Source organism: Haematobia irritans, chromosome 3, assembly GCF_050003625.1.
Source record: "Haematobia irritans isolate KBUSLIRL chromosome 3, ASM5000362v1, whole genome shotgun sequence".
In the NCBI taxonomy this organism is placed as follows: Eukaryota; Metazoa; Arthropoda; class Insecta; order Diptera; family Muscidae; genus Haematobia; species Haematobia irritans.
Genome location: NC_134399.1, coordinates 100,517,206 through 100,540,267, shown reverse-complemented (window position 1 = coordinate 100,540,267; position 23,062 = coordinate 100,517,206).

Below are 23,062 nucleotides of genomic sequence, written 5' to 3'. Positions count from 1 at the left end.
TATCTCCTTAAATATGCGTCCTATAGCGAAAAGGACTTTAATTCGTGACCACCCCCAAAAAATTGAAAAATCCACCCAAAACCTAAAAAAATTGAAATTTTTATATGAAAACCTCCTTTTGCCCATATCTCCTTAAATATGCGTCCTAGAGCGAAAAGGACTTTAATTCGTGACCACCCCCAAAAAATTGAAAAATCCACCCAAAACCTAAAAAAATTGAAATTTTTATATGGAAAACTTCTTTTGCCCATATCTCCTTAAATATGCGTCCTAGAGCGAAAAGGACTTTAATTCGTGACCACCCCCAAAAAATTGAAAAATCCACCCAAAACCTAAAAAAATTGAAATTTTTATATGAAAAACTTCTTTTGCCCATATCTCCTAAACTAAGCGTCCTAGAGCGAAAAGGACTATAATTAGTGACCACCCCAAAAAATTGAAAAATCCACCCAAAACCTAAAAAAATTGAAGTTTTTATATGAAAAACTTCTTTTGCCCATATCTCCTTAAATATGCGTCCTATAGCGAAAAGGACTTTAATTCGTGACCACCCCCAAAAAATTGAAAAATCCACCCAAAACCTAAAAAAATTGAAGTTTTTATATGAAAAACTTCTTTTGTCCATATCTCCTTAAATATGCGTCCTAGAGCGAAAAGGACTTTAATTCGTGACCACCCCCAAAAAATTGAAAAATCCACCCAAAACCTAAAAAAATTGAAATTTTTATATGGAAAACTTCTTTTGCCCATATCTCCTTAAATATGCGTCCTAGAGCGAAAAGGACTTTAATTCGTGACCACCCCCAAAAAATTGAAAAATCCACCCAAAACCTAAAAAAATTGAAATTTTTATATGAAAACCTTCTTTTGCCCATATATCCTTAAATATGCGTCCTAGAGCGAAAAGGACTTTAATTCGTGACCACCCTCAAACAATTGATAAATCCACCCAAAACTTAAAAAAAATTGAAATTTTTATATGAAAAACTTCTTTTGCCCATATCTCCTTAAATATGCGTCCTAGAGCGAAAAGGACTTTAATTCGTGACCACCCCAAAAAATTGAAAAATCCACCCAAAACCTAAAAAAATTGAAATTTTTACATGAAAAACTTCTTTTGCCCATATCTCCTTAAATATGCGTCCTAGAGCGAAAAGGACTTTAATTCGTGACCACCCCCAAAAAATTGAAAAATCCACCCAAAACCTAAAAAAATTGAAATTTTTATACGAAAAACTTCTTTTGCCCATATCTCCTTAAATATGCGTCCTAGAGCGAAAAGGACTTTAATTCGTGACCACCCCCAAAAAATTGAAAAATCCACCCAAAACCTAAAAAAATTGAAATTTTTATATGAAAACCTCCTTTTGCCCATATCTCCTTAAATATGCGTCCTAGAGCGAAAAGGACTTTAATTCGTGACCACCCCCAAAAAATTGAAAAATCCACCCAAAACCTAAAAAAATTGAAATTTTTATATGGAAAACTTCTTTTGCCCATATCTCCTAAACTAAGCGTCTTAGAGCGAAAAGGACTATAATTCGTGACCACCCCAAAAAATTGAAAAATCCACCAAAAACCTAAAAAAATTGAAGTTTTTATATGAAAAACTTCTTGTGCCCATATCTCCTTAAATATGCGTCCTAGAGCGATAAGGACTTTAATTCGTGACCACCCCAAAAAATTGAAAAATCCACCCAAAAAAATTGAAAAATCCACCCAAAACCTAAAAAAATTGAAATTTTTATACGAAAAACTTCTTTTGCCCATATCTTCTTAAATATGCGTCCTAAAGCGAAGAGGACTTTAATTCGTGACCACCCCAAAAAATTGAAAAATCCACCCAAAACCTAAAAAATTGAAATTTTTACATGAAAAACTTCTTTTGCCCATATCTCCTTAAATATGCGTCCTAGAGCGAAAAGGACTTTAATTCGTGACCACCCCCAAAAAATTGAAAAATCCACCCAAAACCTAAAAAAATTGAAATTTTTATATGGAAAACTTCTTTTGCCCATATCTCCTAAACTAAGCGTCTTAGAGCGAAAAGGACTATAATTCGTGACCACCCCAAAAAATTGAAAAATCCACCCAAAACCTAAAAAAATTGAAATTTTTATACGAAAAACTTCTTTTGCCCATATCTTCTTAAATATGCGTCCTAAAGCGAAGAGGACTTTAATTCGTGACCACCCCGAAAAATTGAAAAATCCACCCAAAACCTAAAAAATTGAAATTTTTACATGAAAAACTTCTTTTGCCCATATCTCCTTAAATATGCGTCCTAGAGCGAAAAGGACTTTAATTCGTGACCACCCCCAAAAACTTCTTTTGCCCATATCTCCTTAAATATGCGTCCTAGAGCGAAAAGGACTTTAATTCGTGACCACCCCCAAAAAATTGAAAAATCCACCCAAAACCTAAAAAAATTGAAATTTTTATATGAAAACCTTCTTTTGCCCATATCTCCTTAAATATGCGTCCTAGAGCGAAAAGGACTTTAATTCGTGACCACCCTCAAACAATTGAAAAATCCACCCAAAACCTAAAAAAAAAATTGAAATTTTTATATGAAAAACTTCTTTTGCCCATATCTCCTTAAATATGCGTCCTATAGCGAAAAGGACTTTAATTCGTGACCACCCCCAAAAAATTGAAAAATCCACCCAAAACCTAAAAAAATTGAAGTTTTTATATGAAAAACTTCTTTTGCCCATATCTCCTTAAATATGCGTCCTAGAGCGAAAAGGACTTTAATTCGTTGCCCATATCTCCTTAAATATGCGTCCTAGAGCGAAAAGGACTTTAATTCGTGACCACCCCAAAAAATTGAAAAATCCACCCAAAACCTAAAAAAATTGAAATTTTTACATGAAAAACTTCTTTTGCCCATATCTCCTTAAATATGCGTCCTAGAGCGAAAAGGACTTTAATTCGTGACCACCCCCAAAAAATTGAAAAATCCACCCAAAACCTAAAAAAATTGAAATTTTTATACGAAAAACTTCTTTTGCCCATATCTCCTTAAATATGCGTCCTAGAGCGAAAAGGACTTTAATTCGTGACCACCCCCAAAAAATTGAAAAATCCACCCAAAACCTAAAAAAATTGAAATTTTTATATGAAAACCTCCTTTTGCCCATATCTCCTTAAATATGCGTCCTAGAGCGAAAAGGACTTTAATTCGTGACCACCCCCAAAAAATTGAAAAATCCACCCAAAACCTAAAAAAATTGAAATTTTTATATGGAAAACTTCTTTTGCCCATATCTCCTAAACTAAGCGTCTTAGAGCGAAAAGGACTATAATTCGTGACCACCCCAAAAAATTGAAAAATCCACCAAAAACCTAAAAAAATTGAAGTTTTTATATGAAAAACTTCTTTTGCCCATATCTCCTTAAATATGCGTCCTAGAGCGATAAGGACTTTAATTCGTGACCACCCCAAAAATTGAAAAATCCACCCAAAACCTAAAAAAATTGAAATTTTTATACGAAAAACTTCTTTTGCCCATATCTTCTTAAATATGCGTCCTAGAGCGAAAAGGACTTTAATTCGTGACCACCCTCAAACAATTGAAAAATCCACCCAAAACCTAAAAAAAATTGAAATTTTTATATGAAAAACTTCTTTTGCCCATATCTCCTTAAATATGCGTCCTAGAGCGAAAAGGACTTTAATTCGTGACCACCCCCAAAAAATTGAAAAATCCACCCAAAACCTAAAAAAATTGAAGTTTTTATATGAAAAACTTCTTTTGCCCATATCTCCTTAAATATGCGTCCTAGAGCGAAAAGGACTTTAATTCGTGACCACCCCCAAAAAATTGAAAAATCCACTCAAAACCTAAAAAAATTGAAATTTTTATATGGAAAACTTCTTTTGCCCATATCTCCTTAAATATGCGTCCTAGAGCGAAAAGGACTTTAATTCGTGACCACCCCAAAAAATTGAAAAATCCACCCAAAACCTAAAAAAATTGAAATTTTTATATGAAAAACTTCTTTTGCCCATATCTCCTTAAATATGCGTCCTAGAGCGAAAAGGACTTTAATTCGTGACCACCCCCAAAAAATTGAAAAATCCACCCAAAACCTAAAAAATTGAAATTTTTATATGAAAAACTTCTTTTGCCCATATCTCCTAAACTAAGCGTCCTAGAGCGAAAAGGACTATAATTCGTGACCACCCCAAAAAATTGAAAAATCCACCCAAAACCTAAAAAAATTGAAGTTTTTATATGAAAAACTTCTTTTGCCCATATCTCCTTAAATATGCGTCCTAGAGCGAAAAGGACTTTAATTCGTGACCACCCCCAAGAAATTGAAAAATTCACCCAAAACCTAAAAAAATTGAAATTTTTATACGAAAAACTTCTTTTGCCCATATCTCCTTAAATATGCGTCCTAGAGCGAAAAGGACTTTAATTCGTGACCACCCCCCAAAAAGTTGAAAAATTCACCCAAAACCTAAAAAAATTGAAGTTTTTATATGAAAAACTTCTTTTGCCCATATCTCCTTAAATATGCGTCCTAGAGCGAAAAGGACTTTAATTCGTGACCACCCCCAAAAAATTGAAAAATCCACCCAAAACCTAAAAAAATTGAAATTTTTATATGAAAAACTTCTTTTGCCCATATCTCCTAAACTAAGCGTCCTAGAGCGAAAAGGACTATAATTCGTGACCACCCTAAAAAATTTTAAAATCCACCCAAAACCTAAAAAAATTGAAGTTTTTATATGAAAAACTTCTTTTGCCCATCCATATCTCCTTAAATATGCGTCCTAGAGCGAAAAGGACTTTAATTCGTGACCACCCCAAAAAATTGAAAAATCCACCCAAAACCTAAAAAAATTGAAATTTTTATATGAAAAACTTCTTTTGCCCATATCTCCTTAAATATGCGTCCTAGAGTGAAAAGGACTTTAATTCGTGACCACCCCCAAAAAATTGAAAAATCCACCCAAAACCTAAAAAAATTGAAATTTTTATATGAAAAACTTCTTTTGCCCATATCTCCTTAAATATGCGTCCTAGAGCGAAAAGGACTTTAATTCGTGACCACCCCCAAAAAATTGAAAAATCCACCCAAAACCTAAAAAAATTGAAATTTTTATATGAAAAACTTCTTTTGCCCATATCTCCTTAAATATGCGTCCTAGAGCGAAAAGGACTTTAATTCGTGACCACCCCCAAAAAATTGAAAAATCCACCCAAAACCTAAAAAAATTGAAATTTTTATATGAAAACCTTCTTTTGCCCATATCTCCTTAAATATGCGTCCTAGAGCGAAAAGGACTTTAATTCGTGACCACCCTCAAACAATTGAAAAATCCACCCAAAACCTAAAAAAAATTGAAATTTTTATATGAAAAACTTCTTTTGCCCATATCTCCTTAAATATGCGTCCTAGAGCGAAAAGGACTTTAATTCGTGACCACCCCCAAAAAATTGAAAAATCCACCCAAAACCTAAAAAAATTGAAGTTTTTATATGAAAAACTTCTTTTGCCCATATCTCCTTAAATATGCGTCCTAGAGCGAAAAGGACTTTAATTCGTGACCACCCCCAAAAAAATGAAAAATCCACCCAAAACCTAAAAAAATTGAAATTTTTATATGGAAAACTTCTTTTGCCCATATCTCCTTAAATATGCGTCCTAGAGCGAAAAGGACTTTAATTCGTGACCACCCCAAAAAATTGAAAAATCCACCCAAAACCTAAAAAAATTGAAATTTTTATATGAAAAACTTCTTTTGCCCATATCTCCTTAAATATGCGTCCTAGAGCGAAAAGGACTTTAATTCGTGACCACCCCCAAAAAATTGAAAAATTCACCCAAAACCTAAAAAAATTGAAATTTTTATACGAAAAACTTCTTTTGCCCATATCTCCTTAAATATGCGTCCTAGAGCGAAAAGGACTTTAATTCGTGACCACCCCCAAAAAGTTGAAAAATTCACCCAAAACCTAAAAAAATTGAAGTTTTTATATGAAAAACTTCTTTTGCCCATATCTCCTTAAATATGCGTCCTAGAGCGAAAAGGACTTTAATTCGTGACCACCCCCAAAAAATTGAAAAATCCACCCAAAACCTAAAAAAATTGAAATTTTTATATGAAAACCTTCTTTTGCCCATATCTCCTTAAATATGCGTCCTAGAGCGAAAAGGACTTTAATTCGTGACCACCCTCAAACAATTGAAAAATCCACCCAAAACCTAAAAAAAATTGAAATTTTTATATGAAAAACTTCTTTTGCCCATATCTCCTTAAATATGCGTCCTAGAGCGAAAAGGACTTTAATTCGTGACCACCCCCAAAAAATTGAAAAATCCACCCAAAACCTAAAAAAATTGAAATTTTTATATGAAAAACTTCTTTTGCCCATATCTCCTAAACTAAGCGTCCTAGAGCGAAAAGGACTTTAATTCGTGACCACCCTCAAACAATTGAAAAATCCACCCAAAACCTAAAAAAATTGAAATTTTTATATGAAAAACTTCTTTTGCCCATATCTCCTTAAATATGCGTCCTAGAGCGAAAAGGACTTTAATTCGTGACCACCCCCAAAAAATTGAAAAATCCACCCAAAACCTAAAAAAATTGAAATTTTTATATGAAAAACTTCTTTTGCCCATATCTCCTAAACTAAGCGTCCTAGAGCGAAAAGGACTTTAATTCGTGACCACCCTCAAACAATTGAAAAATCCACCCAAAACCTAAAAAAAAATTGAAATTTTTTTATGAAAAACTTCTTTTGCCCATATCTCCTTAAATATGCGTCCTAGAGCGAAAAGGACTTTAATTCGTGACCACCCCCAAAAAATTGAAAAATCCACCCAAAACCTAAAAAAATTGAAGTTTTTATATGAAAAACTTCTTTTGCCCATATCTCCTTAAATATTCGTCCTAGAGCGAAAAGGACTTTAATTCGTGACCACCCCCAAAAAATTGAAAAATCAACCCAAAACCTAAAAAAATTGAAATTTTTATATGGAAAACTTCTTTTGCCCATATCTCCTTAAATATGCGTCCTAGAGCGAAAAGGACTTTAATTCGTGACCACCCCCAAAAAATTGAAAAATCCACCCAAAACCTAAAAAAATTGAAATTTTTATATGAAAACCTCCTTTTGCCCATATCTCCTTAAATATGCGTCCTAGAGCGAAAAGGACTTTAATTCGTGACCACCCCCAAAAAATTGAAAAATCCACCCAAAACCTAAAAAAATTGAAATTTTTATATGAAAAACTTCTTTTGCCCATATCTCCTAAACTAAGCGTCCTAGAGCGAAAAGGACTATAATTCGTGACCACCCCAAAAAATTGAAAAATCCACCCAAAACCTAAAAAAATTTAAATTTTTATATGAAAAACTTCTTTTGCCCATATCTCCTTAAATATGCGTCCTAGAGCGAAAAGGACTTTAATTCGTGACTACCCCCAAAAAATTGAAAAATCCACCCAAAACCTAAAAAAATTTAAGTTTTTATATGAAAAACTTTTTTTGCCCATATCTCCTTAAATATGCGTCCTAGAGCGAAAAGGACTTTAATTCGTGACCACCCCAAAAAATTGAAAAATCCACCCAAAACCTAAAAAAATTGAAATTTTTACATGAAAAACTTCTTTTGCCCATATCTCCTTAAATATGCGTCCTAGAGCGAAAAGGACTTTAATTCGTGACCACCCCCAAAAAATTGAAAAATCCACCCAAAACCTAAAAAAATTGAAATTTTTATATGAAAACCTTCTTTTGCCCACATCTCCTTAAATATGCGTCCTAGAGCGAAAAGGACTTTAATTCGTGACCACCCTCAAACAATTGATAAATCCACCCAAAACTTAAAAAAAATTGAAATTTTTATATGAAAAACTTCTTTTGCCCATATCTCCTTAAATATGCGTCGTAGAGCGAAAAGGACTTTAATTCGTGACCACCCCAAAAAATTGAAAAATCCACCCAAAACCTAAAAAAATTGAAATTTTTACATGAAAAACTTCTTTTGCCCATATCTCCTTAAATATGCGTCCTAGAGCGAAAAGGACTTTAATTCGTGACCACCCCCAAAAAATTGAAAAATCCACCCAAAACCTAAAAAAATTGAAATTTTTATACGAAAAACTTCTTTTGCCCATATCTCCTTAAATATGCGTCCTAGAGCGAAAAGGACTTTAATTCGTGACCACCCCCAAAAAGTTGAAAAATTCACCCAAAACCTAAAAAAATTGAAGTTTTTATATGAAAAACTTCTTTTGCCCATATCTCCTTAAATATGCGTCCTAGAGCGAAAAGGACTTTAATTCGTGACCACCCCCAAAAAATTGAAAAATCCACCCAAAACCTAAAAAAATTGAAATTTTTATATGAAAACCTTCTTTTGCCCATATCTCCTTAAATATGCGTCCTAGAGCGAAAAGGACTTTAATTCGTGACCACCCTCAAACAATTGAAAAATCCACCCAAAACCTAAAAAAAATTGAAATTTTTATATGAAAAACTTCTTTTGCCCATATCTCCTTAAATATGCGTCCTAGAGCGAAAAGGACTTTAATTCGTGACCACCCCCAAAAAATTGAAAAATCCACCCAAAACCTAAAAAAATTGAAGTTTTTATATGAAAAACTTCTTTTGCCCATATCTCCTTAAATATGCGTCCTAGAGCGAAAAGGACTTTAATTCGTGACCACCCCCAAAAAATTGAAAAATCCACCCAAAACCTAAAAAAATTGAAATTTTTATATGGAAAACTTCTTTTGCCCATATCTCCTTAAATATGCGTCCTAGAGCGAAAAGGACTTTAATTCGTGACCACCCCCAAAAAATTGAAAAATCCACCCAAAACCTAAAAAATTGAAATTTTTATATGAAAACCTCCTTTTGCCCATATCTCCTTAAATATGCGTCCTAGAGCGAAAAGGACTTTAATTCGTGACCACCCCCAAAAAATTGAAAAATCCACCCAAAACCTAAAAAAATTGAAATTTTTATATGAAAAACTTCTTTTGCCCATATCTCCTAAACTAAGCGTCCTAGAGCGAAAAGGACTATAATTCGTGACCACCCCAAAAAATTGAAAAATCCACCCAAAACCTAAAAAAATTTAAATTTTTATATGAAAAACTTCTTTTGCCCATATCTCCTTAAATATGCGTCCTAGAGCGAAAAGGACTTTAATACGTGACTACCCCCAAAAAATTGAAAAATCCATCCAAAACCTGAAAAAATTGAAATTTTTATATGAAAAACTTCTTTTGCCCATATCTCCTAAACTAAGCGTCCTAGAGCGAAAAGGACTATAATTCGTGACCACCCCAAAAAATTGAAAAATCCACCCAAAACCTAAAAAAATTTAAGTTTTTATATGAAAAACTTCTTTTGCCCATATCTCCTTAAATATGCGTCCTAGAGCGAAAAGGACTTTAATTCGTGACCACCCCAAAAAATTGAAAAATCCACCCAAAACCTAAAAAAATTGAAATTTTTACATGAAAAACTTCTTTTGCCTATATCTCCTTAAATATGCGTCCTAGAGCGAAAAGGACTTTAATTCGTGACCACCCCCAAAAAATTGAAAAATCCACCCAAAACCTAAAAAAATTGAAATTTTTATATGAAAACCTTCTTTTGCCCATATCTCCTTAAATATGCGCCCTAGAGCGAAAAGGACTTTAATTCGTGACCACCCTCAAACAATTGAAAAATCCACCCAAAACTTAAAAAAAATTGAAATTTTTATATGAAAAACTTCTTTTGCCCATATCTCCTTAAATATGCGTCCTAGAGCGAAAAGGACTTTAATTCGTGACCACCCCAAAAAATTGAAAAATCCACCCAAAACCTAAAAAAATTGAAATTTTTATATGAAAAACTTCTTTTGCCCATATCTCCTAAACTAAGCGTCCTAGAGCGAAAAGGTCTATAATTCGTGACCACCCCAAAAAATTGAAAAATCCACCCAAAACCTAAAAAAATTGAAGTTTTTATATAAAAAACTTCTTTTGCCCATATCTCCGTAAATATGCGTCCTAGAGCGAAAAGGACTTTAATTCGTGACCACCCCCAAAAAATTGAAAAATCCACCCAAAACCTAAAAAAATTGAAATTTTTATATGAAAAACTTCTTTTGCCCATATCTCCTTAAATATGCGTTCTAGAGCGAAAAGGACTATAATTCGTGACCACCCCAAAAAATTGAAAAATCCACCCAAAACCTAAAAAAATTGAAGTTTTTATATGAAAAACTTCTTTTGCCCATATCTCCTTAAATATGCGTCCTAGAGAGAAAAGGACTTTAATTCGTGACCACCCCCAAAAAATTGAAAAATCCACCCAAAACCTAAAAAAATTGAAATTTTTATACGAAAAACTTCTTTTGCCCATATCTCCTTAAATATGCGTCCTAGAGCGAAAAGGACTTTAATTCGTGACAGCCCCCAAAAAATTGAAAAATCCACCCAAAACCTAAAAAAATTGAAATTTTTATATGAAAACCTTCTTTTGCCCATATCTCCTTAAATATGCGTCCTAGAGCGAAAAGGACTTTAATTCGTGACCACCCCCAAAAAATTGAAAAATCCACCCAAAACCTAAGAAAATTGAAATTTTTATATGAAAAACTTCTTTTGCCCATATCTCCTTAAATATGCGTTCTAGAGCGAAAAGGACTATAATTCGTGACCACCCCAAAAAATTGAAAAATCCACCCAAAACCTAAAAAAATTGAAGTTTTTATATGAAAAACTTCTTTTGCCCATATCTCCTTAAATATGCGTCCTAGAGAGAAAAGGACTTTAATTCGTGACCACCCCCAAAAAATTGAAAAATCCACCCAAAACCTAAAAAAATTGAAATTTTTATACGAAAAACTTCTTTTGCCCATATCTCCTTAAATATGCGTCCTAGAGCGAAAAGGACTTTAATTCGTGACAGCCCCCAAAAAATTGAAAAATCCACCCAAAACCTAAAAAAATTGAAATTTTTATATGAAAACCTTCTTTTGCCCATATCTCCTTAAATATGCGTCCTAGAGCGAAAAGGACTTTAATTCGTGACCACCCCCAAAAAGTTGAAAAATCCACCCAAAACCTAAAAAAATTGAAATTTTTATATGAAAAACTTCTTTTGCCCATATCTCCTTAAATATGCGTCCTAGAGCGAAAAGGACTTTAATTCGTGACCACCCCAAAATATTGAGAAATCCACCCAAAACCTAAAAAAAATTGAAATTTTTATATGAAAAACTTCTTTTGCCCATATCTCCTTAAATATGCGTCCTAGAGCGAAAAGGACTTTAATTCGTGACCACCCCCAAAAAAATTAAAAATCCACCCAAAACCTAAAAAAATTGAAATTTTTATATGAAAAACTTCTTTTGCCCATATCTCCTAAACTAAGCGTCCTAGAGCGAAAAGGACTATAATTCGTGACCACCCCAAAAAATTGAAAAATCCACCCAAAACCTAAAAAAAATTTAAGTTTTTATATGAAAAACTTCTTTTGCCCATATCTCCTTAAATATGCGTCCTAGAGCGAAAAGGACTTTAATTCGTGACAACCCCCAAAAAATTGAAAAATCCACCCAAAACCTAAAAAAATTGAAATTTTTATATGAAAACCTTCTTTTGCCCATATCTCCTTAAATATGCGTCCTAGAGCGAAAAGGACTATAATTCGTGACCACCCCCAAAAAGTTGAAAAATCCACCCAAAACCTAAAAAAATTGAAATTTTTATATGAAAAACTTCTTTTGCCCATATCTCCTTAAATATGCGTCCTAGAGCGAAAAGGACTTTAATTCGTGACCACCCCAAAATATTGAGAAATCCACCCAAAACCTAAAAAAAATTGAAATTTTTATATGAAAAACTTCTTTTGCCCATATCTCCTTAAATATGCGTCCTAGAGCGAAAAGGACTTTAATTCGCGACCACCCCCAAAAAATTGAAAAATCCACCCAAAACCTAAAAAAATTGAAATTTTTATATGAAAAACTTCTTTTGCCCATATCTCCTAAACTAAGCGTCCTAGAGCGAAAAGGACTATAATTCGTGACCACCCCAAAAAATTGAAAAATCCACCCAAAACCTAAAAAAATTGAAGTTTTTATATGAAAAACTTCTTTTGCCCATATCTCCTTAAATATGCGTCCTAGAGCGAAAAGGACTTTAATTCGTGACCACCCCAAAAAATTGAAAAATCCACCCAAAACCTAAAAAAATTGAAATTTTTATATGAAAAACTTCTTTTGCCCATATCTCCTTAAATATGCGTCCTAGAGCGAAAAGGACTTTAATTCGTGACCACCCCCAAAAAATTGAAAAATCCACCCAAAACCTAAAAAAATTTAAATTTTTATATGAAAAACTTCTTTTGCCCATATCTCCTTAAATATGCGTCCTAGAGCGAAAAGGACTTTAATTCGTGACCACCCCCAAAAAATTGAAAAATCCACCCAAAACCTAAAAAAATTGAAATTTTTATATGGAAAACGTCTTTTGCCCATATCTCCTTAAATATGCGTCCTAGAGCGAAAAGGACTTTAATTCGTGACCACACCCAAAAAAATGAAAAATCCACCCAAAACCTAAAAAAATTGAAATTTTTATATGAAAAACTTCTTTTGCCCATATCTCCTAAACTAAGCGTCCTAGAGCGAAAAGGACTATAATTCGTGACCACCCCAAAAAATTGAAAAATCCACCCAAAACCTAAAAAAATTTAAATTTTTATATGAAAAACTTCTTTTGCCCATATCTCCTTAAATATGCGTCCTAGAGCGAAAAGGACTTTAATTCGTGACTACCCCCAAAAAATTGAAAAATCCATCCAAAACCTGAAAAAATTGAAATTTTTATATGAAAAACTTCTTTTGCCCATATCTCCTAAACTAAGCGTCCTAGAGCGAAAAGGACTATAATTCGTGACCACCCCAAAAAATTTAAAAATCCACCCAAAACCTAAAAAAATTGAAGTTTTTATATGAAAAACTTTTTTTGCCCATATCTCCTTAAATATGCGTCCTAGAGCGAAAAGGACTTTAATTCGTGACCACCCCAAAAAATTGAAAAATCCACCCAAAACCTAAAAAAATTTAAAATTTTACATGAAAAACTTCTTTTGCCCATATCTCCTTAAATATGCGTCCTAGAGCGAAAAGGACTTTAATTCGTGACCACCCCCAAAAAATTGAAAAATCCACCCAAAACCTAAAAAAATTGAAATTTTTATATGAAAACCTTCTTTTGACCATATCTCCTTAAATATGCGTCCTAGACCGAAAAGGACTTTAATTCGTGACCACCCTCAAACAATTGATAAATCCACCCAAAACTTAAAAAAAAATTGAAATTTTTATATGAAAAACTTCTTTTGCCCATATCTCCTTAAATATGCGTCCTAGAGCGAAAAGGACTATAATTCGTGACCACCCCCAAAAAGTTGAAAAATCCACCCAAAACCTAAAAAAATTGAAATTTTTATATGAAAAACTTCTTTTGCCCATATCTCCGTAAATATGCGTCCTAGAGCGAAAAGGACTTTAATTCGTGACCACCCCAAAATATTGAGAAATCCACCCAAAACCTAAAAAAAATTGAAATTTTTATATGAAAAACTTCTTTTGCCCATATCTCCTTAAATATGCGTCCTAGAGCGAAAAGGACTTTAATTCGTGACCACCCCCAAAAAATTGAAAAATCCACCCAAAACCTAAAAAAATTTAAATTTTTATATGAAAAACTTCTTTTGCCCATATCTCCTAAACTAAGCGTCCTAGAGCGAAAAGGACTATAATTCGTGACCACCCCAAAAAATTGAAAAATCCACCCAAAACCTAAAAAAATTGAAGTTTTTATATGAAAAACTTCTTCTGCCCATATCTCCTTAAATATGCATCCTAGAGCGAAAAGGACTTTAATTCGTGACCACCCCAAAAAATTGAAAAATCCACCCAAAACCTAAAAAAATTGAAATTTTTATATGAAAAACTTCTTTTGCCCATATCTCCTTAAATATGCGTCCTAGAGCGAAAAGGACTTTAATTCGTGACCACCCCCAAAAAATTGAAAAATCCACCCAAAACCTAAAAAAATTGAAATTTTTACATGAAAAACTTCTTTTGCCCATATCTCCTTAAATATGCGTCCTAGAGCGAAAAGGACTTTAATTCGTGACCACCCCCAAAAAATTGAAAAATCCACCCAAAACCTAAAAAAATTTAAATTTTTACATGAAAAACTTCTTTTGCCAATATCTCTTTAAATATGCGTCCTAGAGCGAAAAGGACTTTAATTCGTGACCACCCCCAAAAAATTGAAAAATCCACCCAAAACCTAAAAAAATTGAAATTTTTATATGGAAAACGTCTTTTGCCCATATCTCCTTAAATATGCGTCCTAGAGCAAAAAGGACTTTAATTCGTGACCACCCCCAAAAAATTGAAAAATCCACCCAAAACCTAAAAAAATTGAAATTTTAAATGAAAAACTTCTTTTGCCCATATCTCCTTAAATATGCGTCCTAGAGCGAAAAGGACTTTAATTCGTGACCACCCCCAAAAAAATGAAAAACCAACCCCAAAAAACCTAAAAAATTGAAATTTTTATATGAAAAACTTCTTTTGCCCATATCTCCTTAAATATGCGTCATAGAGCGAAAAGGACTTTAATTCGTGACCACCCCCAAAAAATTGAAAAATCCACCCAAAACCTAAAAAAATTGAAATTTTTATATGAAAAACTTCTTTTGCCCATATCTCCTAAACTAAGCGTCCTAGAGCGAAAAGGACTATAATTCGTGACCACCCCAAAAAATTGAAAAATCCACCCAAAACCTAAAAAAATTGAAATTTTTATATGAAAAACTTCTTTTGCCCATATCTCCTTAAATATGCGTCCTAGAGCGAAAAGGACTTTAATTCGTGACTACCCCCAAAAAATTGAAAAATCCATCCAAAACCTGAAAAAATTGAAATTTTTATATGAAAAACTTCTTTTGCCCATATCTCCTAAACTAAGCGTCCTAGAGCGAAAAGGACTATAATTCGTGACCACCCCAAAAAATTTAAAAATCCACCCAAAACCTAAAAAAATTGAAGTTTTTATATGAAAAACTTATTTTGCCCATATCTCCTTAAATATGCGTCCTAGAGCGAAAAGGACTTTAATTCGTGACCACCCCAAAAAATTGAAAAATCCACCCAAAACCTAAAAAAATTTAAATTTTTACATGAAAAACTTCTTTTGCCCATATCTCCTTAAATATGCGTCCTAGAGCGAAAAGGACTTTAATTCGTGACCACCCCCAAAAAATTGAAAAATCCACCCAAAACCTAAAAAAATTGAAATTTTTATATGAAAACCTTCTTTTGCCCATATCTCCTTAAATATGCGTCCTAGAGCGAAAAGGACTTTAATTCGTGACCACCCTCAAACAATTGATAAATCCACCCAAAACTTAAAAAAATTGAAATTTTTATATGAAAAACTTCTTTTGCCCATATCTCCTTAAATATGCGTCGTAGAGCGAAAAGGACTTTAATTCGTGACCACCCCAAAAAATTGAAAAATCCACCCAAAACCTACAAAAATTGAAATTTTTACATGAAAAACTTCTTTTGCCCATATCTCCTTAAATATGCGTCCTAGAGCGAAAATGACTTTAATTCGTGACCACCCCCAAAAAATTGAAAAATCCACCCAAAACCTAAAAAAATTGAAATTTTTATACGAAAAACTTCTTTTGCCCATATCTCCTTAAATATGCGTCCTAGAGCGAAAAGGACTTTAATTCGTGACCACCCCCAAAAAATTGAAAAATCCACCCAAAACCTACAAAAATTGAAATTTTTATATGAAAACCTCCTTTTGCCCATATCTCCTTAAATATGCGTCCTAGAGCGAAAAGGACTTTAATTCGTGACCACCCCCAAAAAATTGAAAAATCCACCCAAAACCTAAAAAAATTGAAATTTTTATATGGAAAACTTCTTTTGCCCATATCTCCTAAACTAAGCGTCTTAGAGCGAAAAGGACTATAATTCGTGACCACCCCAAAAAATTGAAAAATTAACCAAAAACCTAAAAAAATTGAAGTTTTTATATGAAAAACTTCTTTTGCCCATATCTCCTTAAATATGCGTCCTAGAGCGATAAGGACTTTAATTCGTGACCACCCCAAAAAATTGAAAAATCCACCCAAAACCTAAAAAAATTGAAATTTTTATACGAAAAACTTCTTTTGCCCATATCTTCTTAAATATGCGTCCTAAAGCGAAGAGGACTTTAATTCGTGACCACCCCAAAAAATTGAAAAATCCACCCAAAACCTAAAAAAATTGAAATTTTTATATGAAAAACTTCTTTTGCCCATATCTCCTTAAATATGCGTCCTAGAGCGAAAAGGACTTTAATTCGTGACCACCCCCAAAAAATTTAAAAATCCATCCAAAACCTGAAAAAATTGAAATTTTTATATGAAAAACTTCTTTTGCCCATATCTCCTAAACTAAGCGTCCTAGAGCGAAAAGGACTATAATTCGTGACCACCCCAAAAAATTGAAAAATCCACCCAAAACCTAAAAAAATTTAAATTTTTATATGAAAAACTTCTTTTGCCCATATCTCCTTAAATATGCGTCCTAGAGCGAAAAGGACTTTAATTCGTGACTACCCCCAAAAAATTGAAAAATCCATCCAAAACCTGAAAAAATTGAAATTTTTATATGAAAAACTTCTTTTGCCCATATCTCCTAAACTAAGCGTCCTAGAGCGAAAAGGACTATAATTCGTGACCACCCCAAAAAATTTAAAAATCCACCCAAAACCTAAAAAAATTGAAGTTTTTATATGAAAAACTTTTTTTGCCCATATCTCCTTAAATATGCGTCCTAGAGCGAAAAGGACTTTAATTCGTGACCACCCCAAAAAATTGAAAAATCCACCCAAAACCTAAAAAAATTGAAATTTTTACATGAAAAACTTCTTTTGCCCATATCTCCTTAAATATGCGTCCTAGAGCGAAAAGGACTTTAATTCGTGACCACCCCCAAAAAATTGAAAAATCCACCCAAAACCTAAAAAAATTGAAATTTTTATATGAAAACCTTCTTTTGCCCATATCTCCTTAAATATGCGTCCTAGAGCGAAAAGGACTTTAATTCGTGACCACCCTCAAACAATTGATAAATCCACCCAAAACTTAAAAAAAATTGAAATTTTTATATGAAAAACTTCTTTTGCCCATATCTCCTTAAATATGCGTCGTAGAGCGAAAAGGACTTTAATTCGTGACCACCCCAAAAAATTGAAAAATCCACCCAAAACCTAAAAAAATTGAAATTTTTACATGAAAAACTTCTTTTGCCCATATCTCCTTAAATATGCGTCCTAGAGCGAAAAGGACTTTAATTCGTGACCACCCCCAAAAAATTGAAAAATCCACCCAAAACCTAAAAAAATTGAAATTTTTATACGAAAAACTTCTTTTGCCCATATCTCCTTAAATATGCGTCCTAGAGCGAAAAGGACTTTAATTCGTGACCACCCCCAAAAAATTGAAAAATCCACCCAAAACCTAAAAAAATTGAAATTTTTATATGAAAACCTCCTTTTGCCCATATCTCCTTAAATATGCGTCCTAGAGCGAAAAGGACTTTAATTCGTGACCACCCCCAAAAAATTGAAAAATCCACCCAAAACCTAAAAAAATTGAAATTTTTATATGGAAAACTTCTTTTGCCCATATCTCATTAAATATGCGTCCTAGAGCGAAAAGGACTTTAATTCGTGACCACCCCAAAAAATTGAAAAATCCACCCAAAACCTAAAAAAATTGAAATTTTTATACGAAAAACTTCTTTTGCCCATATCTACTTAAATATGCGTCCTAGAGCGAAAAGGACTATAATTCGTGACCACCCCAAAAAAATTGAAAAATCCACCCAAAACCTAAAAAATTGAAGTTTTTATATGAAAAACTTCTTTTGCCCATATCTCCTTAAATATGCGTCCTAGAGCGAAAAGGGCTTTAATTCGTGACCACCCCCAAAAAATTGAAAAATCCACCCAAAACCTAAAAAAATTAAATTTTTATATGAAAAACTTCTTTTGCCCATATCTCCTAAACTAAGCGTCCTAGAGCGAAAAGGACTATAATTCGTGACCACCCCAAAAAATTGAAAAATCCACCCAAAACCTAAAAAAATTGAAGTTTTTATATGAAAAACTTCTTTTGCCCATATCTCCTTAAATATGCGTCCTAGAGCGAAAAGGACTTTAATTCGTGACCACCCCCAAAAAATTGAAAAATCCACCCAAAACCTAAAAAATTGAAATTTTTATATGAAAACCTTCTTTTGCCCATATCTCCTTAAATATGCGTCCTAGAGCGAAAAGGACTTTAATTCGTGACCACCCCCAAAAAATTGAAAAATCCACCCAAAACCTAAAAAAATTGAAATTTTTATATGAAAAACTTCTTTTGCCCATATCTCCTTAAATATGCGTCCTAGAGCGAAAAGGACTTTAATTCGTGACCACCCCAAAAAATTGAAAAATCCACCCAAAACCTAAAAAAATTGAAATTTTTATATGAAAAACTTCTTTTGCCCATATCTCCTTAAATATGCGAAAAGGACTTTAATTCGTGACCACCCCCAAAAAATTGAAAAATCCACCCAAAACCTAAAAAAATTGAAATTTTTATATGAAAACCTTATTTTGCCCATATCTCCTTAATTATGCGTCCTAGAGCGAAAAGGACTTTAATTCGTGACCACCCTCAAACAATTGCAAAATCCACCCAAAACCTAAAAAAGATTGAAATTTTTATATGAAAAACATCTTTTGCCCATATCTCCTTAAATATGCGTCCTAGAGCGAAAAGGACTTTAATTCGTGACCACCCCCAAAAAATTGAAAAATCCACCCAAAACCTAAAAAAATTGAAATTTTTATATGAAAAACTTCTTTTGCCCATATCTCCTAAACTAAGCGTCCTAGAGCGAAAAGGACTATAATTCGTGACCATCCCAAAAAATTGAAAAATCCACCCAAAACCTAAAAAATTGAAGTTTTTATATGAAAAACTTCTTTTGCCCATATCTCCTTAAATATGCGTCCTAGAGCGAAAAGGACTTTAATTCGTGACCACAACAAAAAATTCAAAAATCCACCCAAAACCTAAAAAAATTGAAATTTTTATATGAAAAACTTCTTTTGCCCATATCTCCTTAACTATGCGTCCCAGAGCGAAAAGGACTTTAATTCGTGACCACCCCCAAAAAATTGAAAAATCCACCCAAAACCTAAAAAATTGAAATTTTTATATGGAAAACTTCTTTTGCCCATATCTCCTTAAATATGCGTCCTAGAGCGAAAAGGACTTTAATTCGTGACCACCCCCAAAAAATTGAAAAATCCAACCAAAACCTAAAAAAATTTAAATTTTTATATGAAAAACTTCTTTTGCCCATATCTCCTTAAATATGCGTCCTAGAGCGAAAAGGACTTAAATTCGTGACCACCCCAAAAAATTGCAAAATCCACCCAAAACCTAAAAAAAATTGAAATTTTTATATGAAAAACTTCTTTTGCCCATATCTCCTAAACTAAGCGTCCTAGAGCGAAAAGGACTTTAATTCGTGACCACCCCCAAAAAATTGAAAAATCCACCCAAAACCTAAAAAAATTGAAATTTTTATACGAAAAACTTCTTCTTTTGCCCATATCTCCTTAAATATGCGTCCTAGAGCGAAAAGGACTTTAACTCGTGACCACCCCCAAAAAATTGAAAAATCCACCCAAAACCTAACAAAATTGAAATTTTTATATGAAAACCTTCTTTTGCCCATATCTCCTTAAATATGCGTCCTAGAGCGAAAAGGACTTTAATTCGTGACCACCCCCAAAAAGTTGAAAAATCCACACAAAATCTAAAAAAATTGAAATTTTTATATGAAAAACTTCTTTTGCCCATATCTCCTAAACTAAGCGTCCTAGAGCGAAAAGGACTTTAATTCGTGATCACCCCCAAAAAATTGAAAAATCCACCCAAAACCTAAAAAAATTGAAATTTTTATATGAAAACCTTCTTTTGCCCATATCTCCTTAAATATGCGTCCTAGAGCGAAAAGGACTTTAATTCGTGACCACCCCAAAAAATTGAAAAATCCACCCAAAACCTAAAAAAATTGAAATTTTTATATGAAAAACTTCTTTTGCCCATATCTCCTTAAATATGCGTCCTAGAGCGAAAAGGACTTTAATTCGTGACCACCCCCAAAAAATTGAAAAATCCACCCAAAACCTAAAAAAATTGAAATTTTTATATGAAAACCTTCTTTTGCCCATATCTCCTTAAATATGCGTCCTAGAGCGAAAAGGACTTTAATTCGTGACCACCCCCAAAAAGTTGAAAAATCAACCCAAAACCTAAAAAAACTGAAATTTTTATATGAAAAACTTCTTTTGCCCATATCTCCTTAAATATGCGTCCTAGAGCGAGAAGGACTTTAATTCGTGACCACCCCAAAATATTGAAAAATCCACCCAAAACCTAAAAAAAATTGAAATTTTTATATGAAAAACTTCTTTTGCCCATATCTCCTTAAATATGCGTCCTAGAGCGAAAAGGACTTCAATTCGTGACCACCCCCAAAAAATTGAAAAATCCACCCAAAACCTAAAAAAATTGAAATTTTTATATGAAAAACTTCTTTTGCCCATATCTCCTAAACTAAGCGTCCTAGAGCGAAAAGGACTATAATTCGTGACCACCCCAAAAAATTTAAAAATCCACCCAAAACCTAAAAAAATTGAAGTTTTTATATGAAAAATTTCTTTTGCCCATATCTCCTTAAATATGCGTCCTAGAGCGAAAAGGATTTTAATTCGTGACCACCCCAAAAAATTGAAAAATCCACCCAAAACCTAAAAAAATTGAAATTTTTATATGAACAACTTCTTTTGCCCATATCTCCTCAAATATGCGTCCTAGAGCGAAAAGGACTTTAATTCGTGACCACCCCCAAAAAATTGAAAAATCCACAAAAACCTAAAAAAATTGAAACTTTTATATGAAAACCTTCTTTTGCCCATATCTCCTTAAATATGCGTTCTAGAGCGAAAAGGACTTTAATTCGTGACCACCCTCAAACAATTGAAAAATCCACCCAAAACCTAAAAAAATTGAAATTTTTATATGAAAAACTTATTTTGCCCATATCTCCTAAACTAAGCGTCCTAGAGCGAAAAGGACTTTAATTCGTGACCACCCCAAAAAATTGAAAAATCCACCCAAAACCTAAAAAAATTGAAGTTTTTATATGAAAAACTTCTTTTGCCCATATCTCCTTAAATATGCGTCCTAGAGCGAAAAGGACTTTAATTCGTGACCACCCCAAAAAATTGAAAAATCCACCCAAATCCTAAAAAAATTTAAATTTTTATACGAAAAACTTCTTTTGCCCATATCTCCTTAAATATGCGTCCTAGAGCGAAAAGGACTTTAATTCGTGACTACCCCCAAAAAATTGAAAAATCCACCCAAAACCTAAAAAAATTGAAATTTTTATATGAAAAATTTCTTTTGCCCATATCTCCTCAAATATGCGTCCTAGAGCGAAAAGGACTATAATTCGTGACCACCCCAAAAAATTTAAAAATCCACCCAAAACCTAAAAAAATTGAAGTTTTTATATGAAAAACTTCTTTTGCCCATATCTCCTTAAATATGCGTCCTAGAGCGAAAAGGACTTTAATTCGTGACCACCCCAAAAAATTGAAAAATCCACCCAAAACCTAAAAAAATTGAAATTTTTATATGAACAACTTCTTTTGCCCATATCTCCTTAAATATGCGTCCTAGAGCGAAAAGGACTTTAATTCGTGACCACCCCAAAATATTGAAAAATCCACCCAAAACCTACAAAAAATTGAAATTTTTATATGAAAAACTTCTTTTGCCCATATCTCCTTAAATATGCGTCCTAGAGCGAAAAGGACTTCAATTCGTGACCACCCCCAAAAAATTGAAAAATCCACCCAAAACCTAAAAAATTGAAATTTTTATATGAAAAACTTCTTTTGCCCATATCTCCTAAACTAAGCGTCCTAGAGCGAAAGGACTTTAATTCGTGACCACCCCCAAAAAATTGAAAAATCCACCCAAAACCTAAAAAAATTGAAACTTTTATATGAAAACCTTCTTTTGCCCATATCTCCTTAAATATGCGTCCTAGAGCGAAAAGGACTTTAATTCGTGACCACCCCAAAAAATTGAAAAATCCTCCCAAAACCTAAAAAAATTGAAGTTTTTATATGAAAAACTTCTTTTGCCCATATCTCCTTAAATATGCGTCCTAGAGCGAAAAGGACTTTAATTCGTGACCAAAACCTAAAAAAATTGAAATTTTTATACGAAAAACTTCTTTTGCCCATATCTCCGTAAATATGCGTCCTAGAGCGAAAAGGACTTTAATTCGTGACTACCCCCAAAAAATTGAAAAATCCACCCAAAACCTAAAAAAATTGAAATTTTTATATGAACAACTTCTTTTGCCCATATCTCCTCAAATATGCGTCCTAGAGCGAAAAGGACTATAATTCGTGACCACCCCAAAAAATTTAAAAATCCACCCAAAACCTAAAAAAATTGAAGTTTTTATATGAAAAACTTCTTTTGCCCATATCTCCTTAAATATGCGTCCTAGAGCGAAAAGGACTTTAATTCGTGACCACCCCAAAAAATTGAAAAATCCACCCAAAACCTAAAAAAATTGAAATTTTTATATGAACAACTTCTTTTGCCCATATCTCCTCAAATATGCGTCCTAGAGCGAAAAGGACTTTAATTCGTGACCACCCCCAAAAAATTGAAAAATCCACCCAAAACCTAAAAAAATTGAAACTTTTATATGAAAACCTTCTTTTGCCCATATCTCCTTAAATATGCGTTCTAGAGCGAAAAGGACTTTAATTCGTGACCACCCTCAAACAATTGAAAAATCCACCCAAAACCTAAAAAAATTGAAATTTTTATATGAAAAACTTCTTTTGC